Source organism: Homalodisca vitripennis, chromosome 1, assembly GCF_021130785.1.
Source record: "Homalodisca vitripennis isolate AUS2020 chromosome 1, UT_GWSS_2.1, whole genome shotgun sequence".
NCBI classification, from domain to species: Eukaryota; Metazoa; Arthropoda; class Insecta; order Hemiptera; family Cicadellidae; genus Homalodisca; species Homalodisca vitripennis.
In genome coordinates this window covers 196,821,489-196,835,941 of record NC_060207.1, presented here as the reverse complement: position 1 = coordinate 196,835,941, position 14,453 = coordinate 196,821,489, and positions in this window count along the sequence as shown.

The window sequence follows — 14,453 nt, the reverse complement described above, 5'->3', positions numbered from 1 at the left end:
AAAGAAAAGTAATTACATAAAAATATAAAAAATTATAACAATTTTTTCAGGGTAGTTTTCAAATATTTTAATGAGGTCATTGTTGGTTTGCTAATTAACATAGCTCCTCCTAGTTATATAACAAGAACTATAATAAAGAAGCAGCTTTCTATGCAGCATTTGGATTTGATTGAATAACTCCCACAGTTTCAGTTACACTTGAACTATTTCATATCAATGTGGAGGAACTCATCGATTACGTAATGAAAACACTTACGATATAATACGAGAGGGAGTGCATTGGTGTTATCCGGAGATGACTATGTCTTAGCAATGGACCTAACAAATACAATATTTGAATGCAAAGGCTTTATTTTACGTAGTGTGACAATTACATATCATTATCTCAAACTTTCCTTGTTGTCTGCTTCCCAATAGGAAGGAACGTTGACGAGAATAAGTCCACTTTGGTATATCTACTATTTGTTATTAGGCTATTTAATTTAGTACATTTTCTTCAGATGTGTAGGGTGACACCAAGCCACCGAAGCCCACATTGATGGCCAGGGGCATTTCCGATCGGTACTTTTCCGACCTCACGTGCCAGATAAACCAACGTGATTTAACACCAGAAAAAGTTAGGTTTAACTCTTGACATCAAAATTTTATTGATGGCCTAATGCGTGTTGTGAAACTAATTTTTAATCCTGTTTTTTAGACGAACAACGATGATTATTCATTCTATGCGCAATGGATTTGTTGCCAATCCAACATAATCAATTGCTCAATTTGTACATTTTAATTCATAAATAACATTTTTAGTTTAGCAATCAATTACTCCTCTAATAGGTAAGTTTTAATTGTTTTACTACTAGTAAAATATTTTACGATTCTATAATTTTTACAATGCATGTTTGTCTTTACAGGGTTGACACTTATAACTTTTCGTCTTTTCTGAATTTATAATTTCAGTAGGTGGAAATTTTTGGCCCGTAGCAAAAGGTATATATATATATATATATATATATATATATATAAACTCGTATATATCTTATTACTGGTATATTCTTCTATATACTGTATAATACGGTGAACTATGCGTAGAATCGTTTTTTGCCAAATTACATATAATGATTATTTGGCAACTTAGGAAAAGCAATGAATATTGACAACGTTACATATAATAATAAATTAAGGAACACACAATTATCCTTATGTCGTATTTTCATTGTGTAGTAATAACTTTCCACACATTGGTCGCCTCCCGCCACTAATATGTGCAGTGCAGTTTCGTGCGGTACTGCAGAACAAACCACGATATGTAATACTTGTACGGTAGTTTTATGAACGGTATATTATGTAAACTGCTCTGTTTATGCAGGTTTGAAGCTCATTAAAATTGATTTATTAAGAACTTTATGAATTCTTACGTGTTTAAGAGAATAGGTTTAACACAATAAAACTATCGCAATACAACTAATAGCTAAACGTTGATGAACTATTTTGATTATATGGATAACGAATTTTATATTGAAGTTGTATTTTTTCCAATATTTCAACTCCTAAAAACGTGTTCATTATAAAATATTTTATATACAAATTTACAAATAAATATAAATTTATAACTGTTACATACCAATGCATTTTGTTTTTATTTCGCAGTTTCATTTTAAAAAATCCTTCAACTACTTTAATGTTATAAAAAAAATTTGCAATCTTCAAAAACTGACCAAAAACCTAACAAAACTTTTAAAATTATGCGTTCACTTCTGTCGCCATTCTTAAATTACAGATTTAAAATCATCTTGTCTGTCTTAATGTTGCGTGTAAAATAAATATTTTTTGCAATAAGTGTTTATTCCGTATAAGCATATAATTTTTATCTGATAACAAGAAAATTTATGATGTTTTTGTCAGTTCTAGAACGTTAGCTGTCTTTGTGTTGGTATTTATTGCAAAAAAAACCAAATCTCAGACATGCAAAATTATTAGCAAAACTCGTAATAATATAAAATACCTTCTAATCTTTAATGAGTCAATTATTATTGTAGAAAACTATTCATACTTTAAAATATGAAATAATTCGAAATAAAGATACTCTAAAAATATAAAATACTATAGCTAATTTAAGTACAGTTTGAATCAGCAACGTGCCTAAAATATACCCGTTAATATATTTCAAGTAACGGTCACACAATCCACTAATTTCAATTTTAGATCAACACAATTAAACTGTATCTTTAAAAAATTTGTATTAATGGGTAAACCTAAAACGAACCTACCAGCGCACATTTAACTCAAAATAAGCAATTGTGACACACGCTCCACTTGTGACGATTATTATGCAATGGTGTAGTGGCCACGTGACGTAGAGGACAGAAGGCAGTCATACACGAGTAGCTAAACAATAATAGCTTTTATAGAAGAATTCAGTGACACTTGTTATAATGTTTAAATCTTTTTCAACGTGCTTCATCGAAGTATCATACACAAAAATAACAGTTAACTTATGCAATAATGGTAGTATGGAATCCAGATAGTTCAGTACGCAGAAAACGAACAGTCACAGTGGGTTATCAAAACCATGAGGATTGGAACGGCAAGAGTCACTGAAACTTTTAGCACTTACCAGAATGAAAAATAATAGGTATCTTTGACGTACCATCAAAATTAACCGTACAGGAATTTTGTAACGGTACGTTAGCAAGGCGTGACTGCCGTGAGCTTTTTTTCTCTCTCACTCGCTACTTTGTTGGGGTAACAGTTAATGAATTGTGCTTATTCCGGTCGAATAACTATAATCTCAACTATAGTTAACTTTCTACGTCTAGAGATACTAACACTGGAAGAGGAATAGAGGCGGATATCGCGACACTAGCACTGTCACTCGGAATTATACATAATTAAACATTAACAAATAGGTTTTATTAAAACCTTGAGAATATCATAAAATAACATTTATTATGCCCACGCATTGATTCCAGGAGTCAAGTCTGTGAGGGCGTCTGGTTCCAGACGGTACAATAGAAGGAAAGTGAACTGGAGCTGAACGCAACATTCTCATTAAATCGACCCTTCCCACCATAGCTACGTGTAAGAGAGCTCGGATACTTCACCGTGCTTAGAGATAGTGTCTAAAACATCATCAAGTGAACTTAATTTTACGTCTGATAAAACAATAAAAAAGCTCTTCACCTACACTAAACTATATTTTGTATTCCAGGTGTCTCTGATGTCGAAACGATATAATGAGATAATATTGTGATTCTTCAATGTCGATTTCTTTGACACATTCAGACGAAAATGACTCCATATTCCAGAGTAGAGTTTGTGACCGCGTCAGATTCCAAACAGTGCACTGAGATGACTGTGAATTGTAACTAAACAAAACATTTACATTTAATAATTGTGAACCAATTATTATAGTAACACCGAAGTGTGTAGTAAATTATGTTGGGATATCTCGGTGAATTCTTATGCTATACTTGCTTAAACGAATCACGATTACAATGATTTTAATTGAAGCATTTGCATGCATTGTAAAGGACAGAAGGTAACAAGCAGGGCTGCGGGATGTGTACAGTTGTAATAAAAATACGTCCGTCGTATATGAAGCTGATAAAATATAAATTATAATATCAATGCCAGTACTCTAGCCATAATTATTTCCATTTCCTATTTGGTATATGTATTTCTGTTGGTAAACTAATAAAACGTTTTATCTAAGAGAGCCCTATGCGTCACCGAATACCTGCTGTGGCTGTCCTGATGGGAGCGACTGCAGCTTAGTAATGCATTTCCAATATCTCGCACACATGTAGCCGCTCCGCGTTATTCTCAGTAAATATTAGGTTTTGTATTACAAAAGAAAATCTCTAGGCCGTCCTCGCACTGCAACAGGGCCTGAAATGTCACTTGGTACGGCACTCAGCGCGAGAACACGCGGCAGCCCAGCTGTCAGATCACATCGTTAGCAGAATTCTCCAAAGTGATAAGATATATCTATGTAAGATTGTGATAACTCAAGACAAAAATTGAGTAGCAGAGACCTCGAGACCCGAAAAATGCTCATCATTTCGTCTTTAGAATACAGTTAGTAAACAACATTTTAGACATAGGTCTGAACACAACCCCTAAGAACTTCACCAACGTCATCTTCAAAGCCCAAAACTATCTGTTTGGTGTGCAGTTTAACATAGTTGTGTGCTGAGTCTATATTTTTATGAAGAAGATGGTATACCAGTTATCGTTAACGGGGATCGTTATTGTGCGATGTTGAGAAACTTTCTTCAGCCAAAGGTGGGCGATATTTTTAATGAACAAGTAGCCGGCAATGTTTGATTTCAGCGAATGGAGCAACTTCTCACATATCTTCCCGATCTCTTGACATCCTCAGAGACATATTTTCTGGACACATTTTAGCCCTACGAGGTGATATCGGGTGGCCTCCACGCTCACCCGACAGTACACCATTGCGATTTCTTCTTATGGGCATAAATCAAGTCCCAAGTGTTTCGGAATCACTACACAACCGTAGCTACTCTAAAGAAAGCAATAAAAGCGAGGTTGCTGCCATTTTATCCGAGATGAATCGCCGAATAAAGGACAATTTCAGAGAGAGAATTAGTGAATACATCAAAACTGGAGGTCGGGATCTAAGTAATATATTGTTTAAAACCCGTAATTTACGCCCCTAGTTTAATGTAAATGTAAATTATTTTTATTATTAATTTGCTTTTATTGCCTTCTAAAATAGGGGGATTCTTTCTGCCACAACCTGTTAGTGAAATCCGTTGCGGTGTCCGGATGCTGGAAGGGGGAATGCAGATTGTTTTACGAAACTAATATACTGAAAATTTAAAGTTAATGAACTGATAAATAATGAGCTGAGATAATAATAATCAGCTGAGAAATAATGAAACATCATATGCAGGATTCTACCATTAGTATTTCTATAAGATACTAACATATTATACTTCAATTTAGTCGCTTATGGGTACGTATGAAAACAAAAACGATTACAAGAAGATGATACTAAATATTTGGATATTTTACATATATATCAAATATTACCAAGTCGATTTAAATAAATAACATCATTTGGATTTAGGGAGATAAAAATGAACACGTAGTGAGTAGTATAGCATAAATGACGCTGTCAGAACCTCTAAGTCATTCGTTTGTGGGGTAAAACTGCTTGTGACACTTTACGGTTAAAAAACACGTAACATACTCGTTTTTTGCAAGGGAACGTGCCTTTAAGCGCTTGAAATCTCTTACAAATATGAAAATTCTGTTAAATGATTAAAATAGTTTTTATGCATAAGGTATTAAAATATTTAAAGCTTTTGTTATATGCATATGAATTTAATGATGTAAAAGATATATGTATATTTAACCATAAAAAGAATATTGATTTGCATTTAAATACGATATAATATTCTAACTAATTAAAACTTATAAAATCTAAGTTCAATTCTAAACACTACAGTAGCGGATAGATTATATTTATTCGTTGAACTTAAATAGTGTTATTAAATTCGTATGTGTTTACTAATTAATAATTTTATTAATTACTAATTTTAATATATTGATTAGTATAAAAACAAGTATAATGACGAATACAAATATTTTTAGGTGTAAAAAAAGATATTCTTTATTTTATGAAACTAAAACGTGTCATTTCTCATCAAATTCCTAATATCTTATACGTTGGCAATTCAGCACGTGTTGATTGATAAAATATATATTTGAAATTTGTAATAAATATACCACATGCCTTTTTTACATAAAATTGCTGAGCATTGTAATTAACACGGAACATAAGAAGGAAATATAAAAACCGAAAATTAAGTAAGAATATGAATATTTCAGCTTTATTTAATATTTTGCTTATTCTGAATTCTGACTAAGTTACAGATTTTACTCGTTGAATCTGTAGTCCAAATCCGTCAGGAGAGCAAACAAATTTAGACATACAGTAAACCAATTGTTTAGCCAGTAACATTATATTAAACTTAGGTACAACATTTTGCTACAAATTGTTTTGGCCTAAATTTTTAATTAATCATTTTTTTCAATATTAACTTTTATCTATTATACTTTTTATATAATATTATATCAACCTAATTTTTAAATATTTTTAAAGGATCAACTGCAAGTGTTTGCCTGGTTTGATGGCATTTCATTTTTAACTATTAGATTATTTACAGTATGATCACTTTTATTTGTGATTATTATTTGTATACGCAGATTATTTAGGAAATATTTTAACTTTGTAATATGCGCCAAAATACAATTTCTTTTCATACTTTACATAACTTTAACACGCAAATGAAACCTCTCGTTAATAAAGCCTATATTTTATAGAGTTGTATAAAGTTGCAACTTTGATGATTAGACAAACTGTAAGATAACTAGTTATTATATTCTTACCTACTATTATATTCAGTCAGTTTTGTTGAAAATCACACATGATAGTAATTTAGCTTCCTTGGTTACATCCTGCAAAATATACTTGTTTATATTTTATGGAAATAGTACCTAAAGTTAATACTTCCTAGTAATAGTTATATTAAATAAAAAATACGCTTAAAATACCTTTTCTATTGTAAATTTTGTTTTAATCTATATTTTTTCAATTAATTGCATATATAGTTACTGATAAATATTCTTATAGCCTTACAATAGTAATAGCTCTGAAAAGCAAATAAGATTAAAAATATTTTAGATTTTGAGTAGCTTAGCAAGTTTTCTGCTTTTCGGGACGAATATTGTATGGGCCTATTTCCACGACTTGTCATTATGTCTTCTGAGCATAATAAAATCACTATATTACTGCCTTATTTGTTGCGCGCAATTGCATCTTACATTTTAATTTATACTGCACAAGATAGAAGTGCGCAGCACTACGTGTGTTTAGATTTACAGGGACAGTAATACGTATAGTAAAAAAAGGATTTGTCAAACACACATCCAACTCCATCATGCTTAAAACATTTACATAAATAGTACTTATTCTTGTTGCCATGCAAAACCTAAAGTAAAATTGAATATTTTTCAACATATCTTGTTATATAATACATTCAGATGTTTTAAATTAATTTGGGTTTAATATCAGTGTTTAAACAATAAAAGCTCACACACTAAGTTCATAAAATCGTGTTATAAGTGTTGGGATGATTAAGCTACAATGTTAATATTGCCAAATGTTTGAACCTCTAATGTGTGTATTGTTTATTAAAAAATACGTATTCATTCTGCTTTTTTTTCGATGCCATAATGGTTACCCCTAATACCAATGTAAAAATATCCGCTAACGCTCAGCAAAATCCAATTAAGCAACATTTACCATCATTACATTAAACTCAATGTTCCTCTTATACAAATTACACTTCATGCAAAATGTTAACAATAAAGGACTGTTCAATGTAGTGTGGACATACAGACAGATAGACATATAGCCAGACAGACAGACAATCAGACAGAGATAAATGAGTGCTAGGCTTTGCTCAAGCTCACCCTATAAACAAATTATGACAAAGTAGGGCTAGTTTTGAAATTCTAGGCAATAATAACAATCCAGACCAAGAAAGGGTTTTTAAACTTGAGATAGCATTTTGCTTACAGCTGATGACACACTGTCCCACTCTGGTATTACGACAGATACGTTGTAATTGCAATAAAAAATATAATTTATATGCAATTCTATAATTTGAAATTCATACTCGTACTCGTACGTTAGTACTAACGTTAGAAATAATTTCCAAAAATCAAGGTATAAAAAGTTACAGTTATTGTAAAAATAATTAATTCTCTTTTGAGATAATATGCAAATTTATTCACACGCTTCTTGGGGTAATATTCTCATAAAGTTCTGGTCATCGAATAAGGGTGACAAACATGTGGTCTCACTAGTGTTCGTTAAGTTTACACGCAGTCTATCAATAACCAATACTGTATCCTGTGTTTGATTCTTTTGGCCACCAAATCATTGGATTTACTTGGGTATATTACGTCATCGTGGTACATCAAATGGAAGCAGATTCAATCATTCCATTATTGTTGGCTTTAGAAATTCAATAGTAATGTATGTGCCTTAAAGGTGTTTCAAACGTTTGTGGTAGTACTTTTGTAAGCATTTCAATAAAAATGTCTAGCATTTTCTGTAATTGTATTCACCATATTAAATCACTGATGTAAATAAATGGGTTTTACACAACTAATTATAATCTCTATGAATACCATAACCATATTTGCCGCCCGTGGAAACATAGACATCATTAGGCTACAAACATACTCCTATGAATATCGCCCCATTGCATTTGCTTGAAATTATATATTGAAAAACATATATTGTGTAAGATTTGTTTAATTTTTTAAATGTTGAAAATAAATTAAATACATTAAAGATCCAAGTACAATAACAAATTATATCAAATAGATCATACGATTATGTTACTTTTTTATTTGTTGTATAATTTATGTTCATAAAAACCTTTATGAGCTTTTAAATAATATTTTCTAATGAAGAGCTTATTAAAAGACTACTTCTTGCTCTATCTTTAACAGTAGAAGCTATAAATCTGTCCCACCGCAAGTCACAAGAATCTTGACTGTGGGTGGATAGAGCAATAAATCCAACGAGACAAAGAGAGCAAAACTTCCCTTTTCCCGATTTATACCAGTTAAATAACAGATATCAATATTTTCATCAAATTAAAGATCGAATAGAAACTTTATATGTTTTGTTGGACAGATACAATTATTTCAAGTTATGCTTTAGATTTCAGGGTTTTGACGTAGAGGTATTACAAAATTTTCTCACTATCTTCTTGTAGTAATTGAATACTGAATATTTTTTTTTAATTTGCAGGAGATTACATATTTATTTTTTCTTAAAACGCCATAATAAATCTATAACGCATACCATTCAATTAGATGACTATATATTCACTTGTAATTATCTATTCTATCCTCTTTTCTCTATTCTTATGATAAACAAACCTGACTTAAAAATATAGAATTATCGATGTAGATTTATTTCACTTCCGGAAAATACAAGGTGTAATGCGATATAAAAAATATGGATGTAAATTAAATATCAGATACGTGTGTGATAAATTGCCGTAAAAATATAATATTTGTATACACTATTAGGCATCCAGTCTCTTTCTGGTATCACCAATATATAATTTTGAACCAACCAGCTAGTTTAACTAAATTTTCATATCACGTAACAGTATTTTGTTTAATTTTAAAACCGTCTGAGTTTACCAATTTTTCAACTACCCAGAATTTAAAAACATAAATGAACCCATAAAAATATATTGTATTTCTTTATATAATTTCAACACCATTCTAGGTAAGTCAATAACTAGAACATTGGGCGGCTGCCAATCAATTTTCTTCTTAGTGGAGATTTAATCTATTTATATTAACTAAATTTCACCTGCAATTTATATCTGTAATTATGTTATTGAAAATCAGCTTTTTACTCTTGGTCTATAAAATCTTGGTAAACTCTATCTAATCTGGGTTAACTTAAATAATAATCCCTGATTTTATAATATCATAAAATATTTTGAAGTAATTTATCGTTGATCATAAGTACCCAAATAATGGAATACAATCATACGAGTCTAAATATTTAGTTTAAACCGTATATTCTAGATTTGACTTGAAACACATTGAGGCGTTTAAACAAGCAGTAGAAATCTAAAAACTTACTGTAGGGCTATATAATAATATTTTGGAATTAAGTATTTTTCATCAATTACTCCAGCTGACTTCCTATCGCTTATAGTATGTTCAAAATTAATTAATCACGATTTCCTAATAATAAAGTTTAAAATATAGATTTGCAATGAAAGTAAAAGCCCTCAATTTGTGATACTTAGACAGTATTGGAGTTATTGCATGTACATAGATTAATGTTGGATTTAGTTAAAGTGTAATAATGTACTAAACTACCCTATATTGATATCTTACACCGTAAAGAGTAGAACTGTGTTCACCTTACGATGAAATTGTTTAAAATGAACTCCTTGCATCGTTTCCACACCCAGGCTGCAAAGGACGACAGTCTTATCCGTCAGCTATCCATTGTGATTCAATTAATGAGGTAATCCCATTATCTAATCACTTTGATAATTGGTTGCACAAAGATGTTTCATACACGATCACAAAGCACGGTCGAGGAAGGAAGTTTTTTATACACATAAAGTATTCGCAATGAACCAACAAAGTTTTGCTACAAAATTTTTAGAAATTACATACATAAACTAGTAAACTAAGGAATTAACAAGATAGTTTATCGTTTATTATTAAAAAAGGTTTATTTGACCGTTCAAATTTTAAAATGCACATTAATATATATATACCAAGAATATAAAAAATGTTTCGTAGTCATCAAAATAAGATCTTATTAAAATGGTCCACAAACCTAAAAATATATGATTTATGCATAATATTTTACTGGAAGACCGGTATAAATGTACTATAATGATTCATTAAATAGTATAGACATAATGTATGAATATAATCATTGACCACAGGCGCATTAATTTAGCCAAACATAAAAAGGTTTATCCGTTTCAGTTTTTCGTTTATTTTAAAATATTTGTTGTTTTTTAATATTATAGTGATTTATTACCCAAGAATATATTTATATAAATGAAATTCAAAAGTGGTTTATAGTGTATGAAAAAATAACAATATATAAATGAGACAATATAAAGTTGTAGCTCTTTACTTTCATGAAATTTGTATTAAATTACAATATGTATTGCTTTTGCTACAACTCAAATAAGGGAATGCTTTAGAGTAATCTTGTTGAGAGCAGTGGTATGTTTAGAAACGCAGACATTTATTTTAGTCAGTGAGTGGATTCAAAGAGATATTTCAATTTATTCTCTCAAAGGAAATTCCTAGAATCATTTCAATTAAATTAGTTAAAATGTGAGATTTATTCAATGTTTCACTGATAAAACACCTAATTTATTAACATTAATTGCAAAAGTGGAGGTTTCAATGATTTTGTAATATAGTTAACTGTTTCTGAACTTTTAAACCTAATTTGTATGCACTAAACATTAGAGTATTGAAGTAGGGAGGAACTTATTATTTAGAATATAGTTTTGTGCCAGTTACATACGATCTCACCATACTATTTAAATATTCTTATACTATTACAGTATCATCAGCGCAAATTAGTAAATGTAAAAAATTTCTAAACATACTTAATTGTCTTGCCGTAGTAGATTACTGTGATTTATATACGACCACATTGGTAAAAAGATACATATTCATTTATATATTTCTATAAAGTTACAGTTAAATATTTGTGTGTTAAAGCTTCGGGTTTATTTGAGCGATATGACTATAATTACTTACAATACTGTATACAGTGGGATAGAAAGATGTATTGTTGCAATTTTCATCAAGGAATGCTAAGTAACACACAATGCAATATTAGCTGACTAAAATATTGTTCTGATAACAAATAAGTCTATCCCTATCACATCGTGTTATATTCAGACTTCCAATTTATGTCACACTTGGATACAGAGTCTTTCAACATCATATATTGTATCGTACTTAGTTAAAGTTGTTTTGGTTAAATAAAAAACATGAAGACTGTAAATGTCGGCTCGCAACAACTGTATCGTATGCAATATTGGAAATGTAGTGTTAGTGTCTAGTAGCACTCACGCTTCAATTATACAGGAAGTCGACCGTATTGTTCTTTGTGTGATACACTGGACGGTTGCCTCCTAAATTGACACAATTGGCATTAGCTCCCACCACAGCCATCACAATATATCTACTCAAGAATTTGTCTCACACTAAAAAAATTTAATTTTATCAGTCCGTGTGTTCGTGAGTGTGTGTATGCCTTGTTTTGTATGTTACACAATAACGTAAAAACGACTTTACTGATTGTATTAATATTTTACATGAATATTCTAAGAGTTATTAGTTAAAATTTAAGCCTATTCTTATATAAATCGCTCCGTGCTACCTCATATAGGTCTTTGAATTAGCGTACAAACCTACCTTGATCTCTAACCAGTATACCGGTGGCAATTGATTAGTAAAACGATTCCGAGGTATGGTAGCATCGCAGGGCTTTGGTGACCTGCTACATTACTCCTTAATTTATCCGTGGCACTTCCCCTTGCCAACTCTATATTTTTTCAGAAGATTGCCTCGATGGACATACTGCACCTACACCTGATTCAGTTCGTATTTTTTAATGGAAGTCTCGAGAGTCGGTCTCGTTTACTCATGATTTTCTACGAAATCAGTCAACGATCGCTAAAGTTGAAGATATCCAGTGTCTTCCAAGAGTATTTCATTTGTGCACAGGGTATCACTAAGAAAAGTGAGGTCTGCATATGAGCCCTTATGTTCTCTCATAAAAGATGTTTCGTCGTCGTTGTCTAGTAGTATATTGTCTATATTTTCTAGTAGTACCTTTAAGCATAATAATGCCTCTAAATTTGTTTCACTCGTTTTTCTTCACCATATAACCTGCAATTACGTCAGGAAAATGTTGTATTGCGTCTTCGGTCAATCTACAAAGAAGGTTCGTATACTCATCATGCGTAAGACTTGGTGGTCTATAGTAATTGTAGAAGTACATACCCTGCACCCTCTCTGCCTTGAAAACACTTCCTTGAATGGAATTCTCATGCAAGACTAGACTACTGCTTTTTCCCGTGATATCACATGCCCAGGGTTGAGTGTTAAGCTACTTATATGGCTCCGAAATGATTGACTACTTTACTCAGCTCTCTTACAGTCTTCATAAGCGGATTTTGCACAGCCTCGCAGTGTTTGAGCTTATGTTGCAGTACTTTCATTGCCATGTATTCATCAACCCATGTTTAGCTTTCTTGTACACTGGGCACACACCGATGTCAGCGGTGGTTACAGCTTATTTCCTCCGTCTTGCTTAGTGTATTCAGAAATCTTGGGCCTTTATTCAAAACATTTTTGCAGTACTTTGATCGATCAATCTTTGTATAAGTACTTTGGAGGTCTCTCCACCTTGATGATGCGGCAACGGACCCAACAATTGCGTATCTTGCCTTCGTCACAAACGATTTTCAAATTTAATTTAAGCGTCAATTGCATTACTTCATACTGCGTTTACCCGTAATTTTTAAGAAGTAAACTGTCTCTACCGACATAGGGTTAAGTTTTAAGTATTTTATTGAGTTTCCATGCGATATCTTCCTTTTTTACCGTTTATTCTAGATTTGTGATTTTCAAAGCCACTTGAGGGTTCTGGTAGTGACTTCCACCTTATTCTTAAGAGTTTCCTCTATGATCCTGCAGATGTTTTAGTATTTCTAGCACTCTTCTTTCCCAGGGCAACCAAAAGCCGTCCTACATTATTCCAGCTTACATTGTCAACAACCTCAGCCTGGTCTCTGGCTACTCCGAGTTTCATATTCTTCGTGATATCGGCATAGCACATTCTCTACTTGAATAACCAGTGCATTTAAATGGACCAAGTAGTCCGCCTGCAGCCTAGTTAGCCTGATCGCATTAGCGGCTCCCCCTGGAACGGCACCGATCAGTAATTATAATATAGAATGGTAAGGCAGAGGTGCAGGATGTAAAATACCTTTTGTGTGCAGTAGATGGTAATGTACAATATTAATTAATAACCTAATCTAGTTTAGGATTATCGTTGTTTATTTAATGATGCTTAAATTCCCTATCGGTTACGTAAGAAAACGTATAATTATTTGACTACTGCATTATTAATATTAATGCATATACAGATGACAACATCATAACTCACATTGTGTACAACGGGGAATTTTGTTTAGTTTTTGAACTAAGATTTAAATAAACAAATGACATTAAATAATAAGTATTACTCAACAACAGTTGATGTTGAGGCGCCTTTGCCAAAGGTATTGATGATCATTATGTTTATATAATAACAAGAGACGAGGCGATGGTAGATCAAATAGTTTCCGGGAGAGCCTCAGACTACTTCGAGTAGCCGCCGGCCTGCAAGTTTCAAAGCTAACTATTGCCAGTAACTACAGATACAACTAATAAAGCAGATGAAGGTTAACTATGTGTGTCTCTGCAGTGAACCTTTGACGCAACTGACTAATCTTAATGCATACTCTAATGTAAACGCAAACTGGATTAGTTAATTAATGCCTAGTATCTTCGCAGTGGATTTGACATTATTTTACATTTAAAACAAAACATTTCTTCTCTCAATTTCAGCACAGCATATTGCGTTCGTCAACATTACATTTTTCTGTAATGTTCTCTCTGTTAGATGTATGAAACCGTTGTTAACTCTGATGCGTAACGTACATTTTATACTAATTATTAGGTGAACTACTTTAGAATCATGTTTCTTTCTTGGTATTATTGGTAGGTTAATACAGTCTAAAGATGCCATCTAATGACTAACAAGTTAAACCTTTTCAAGGGGA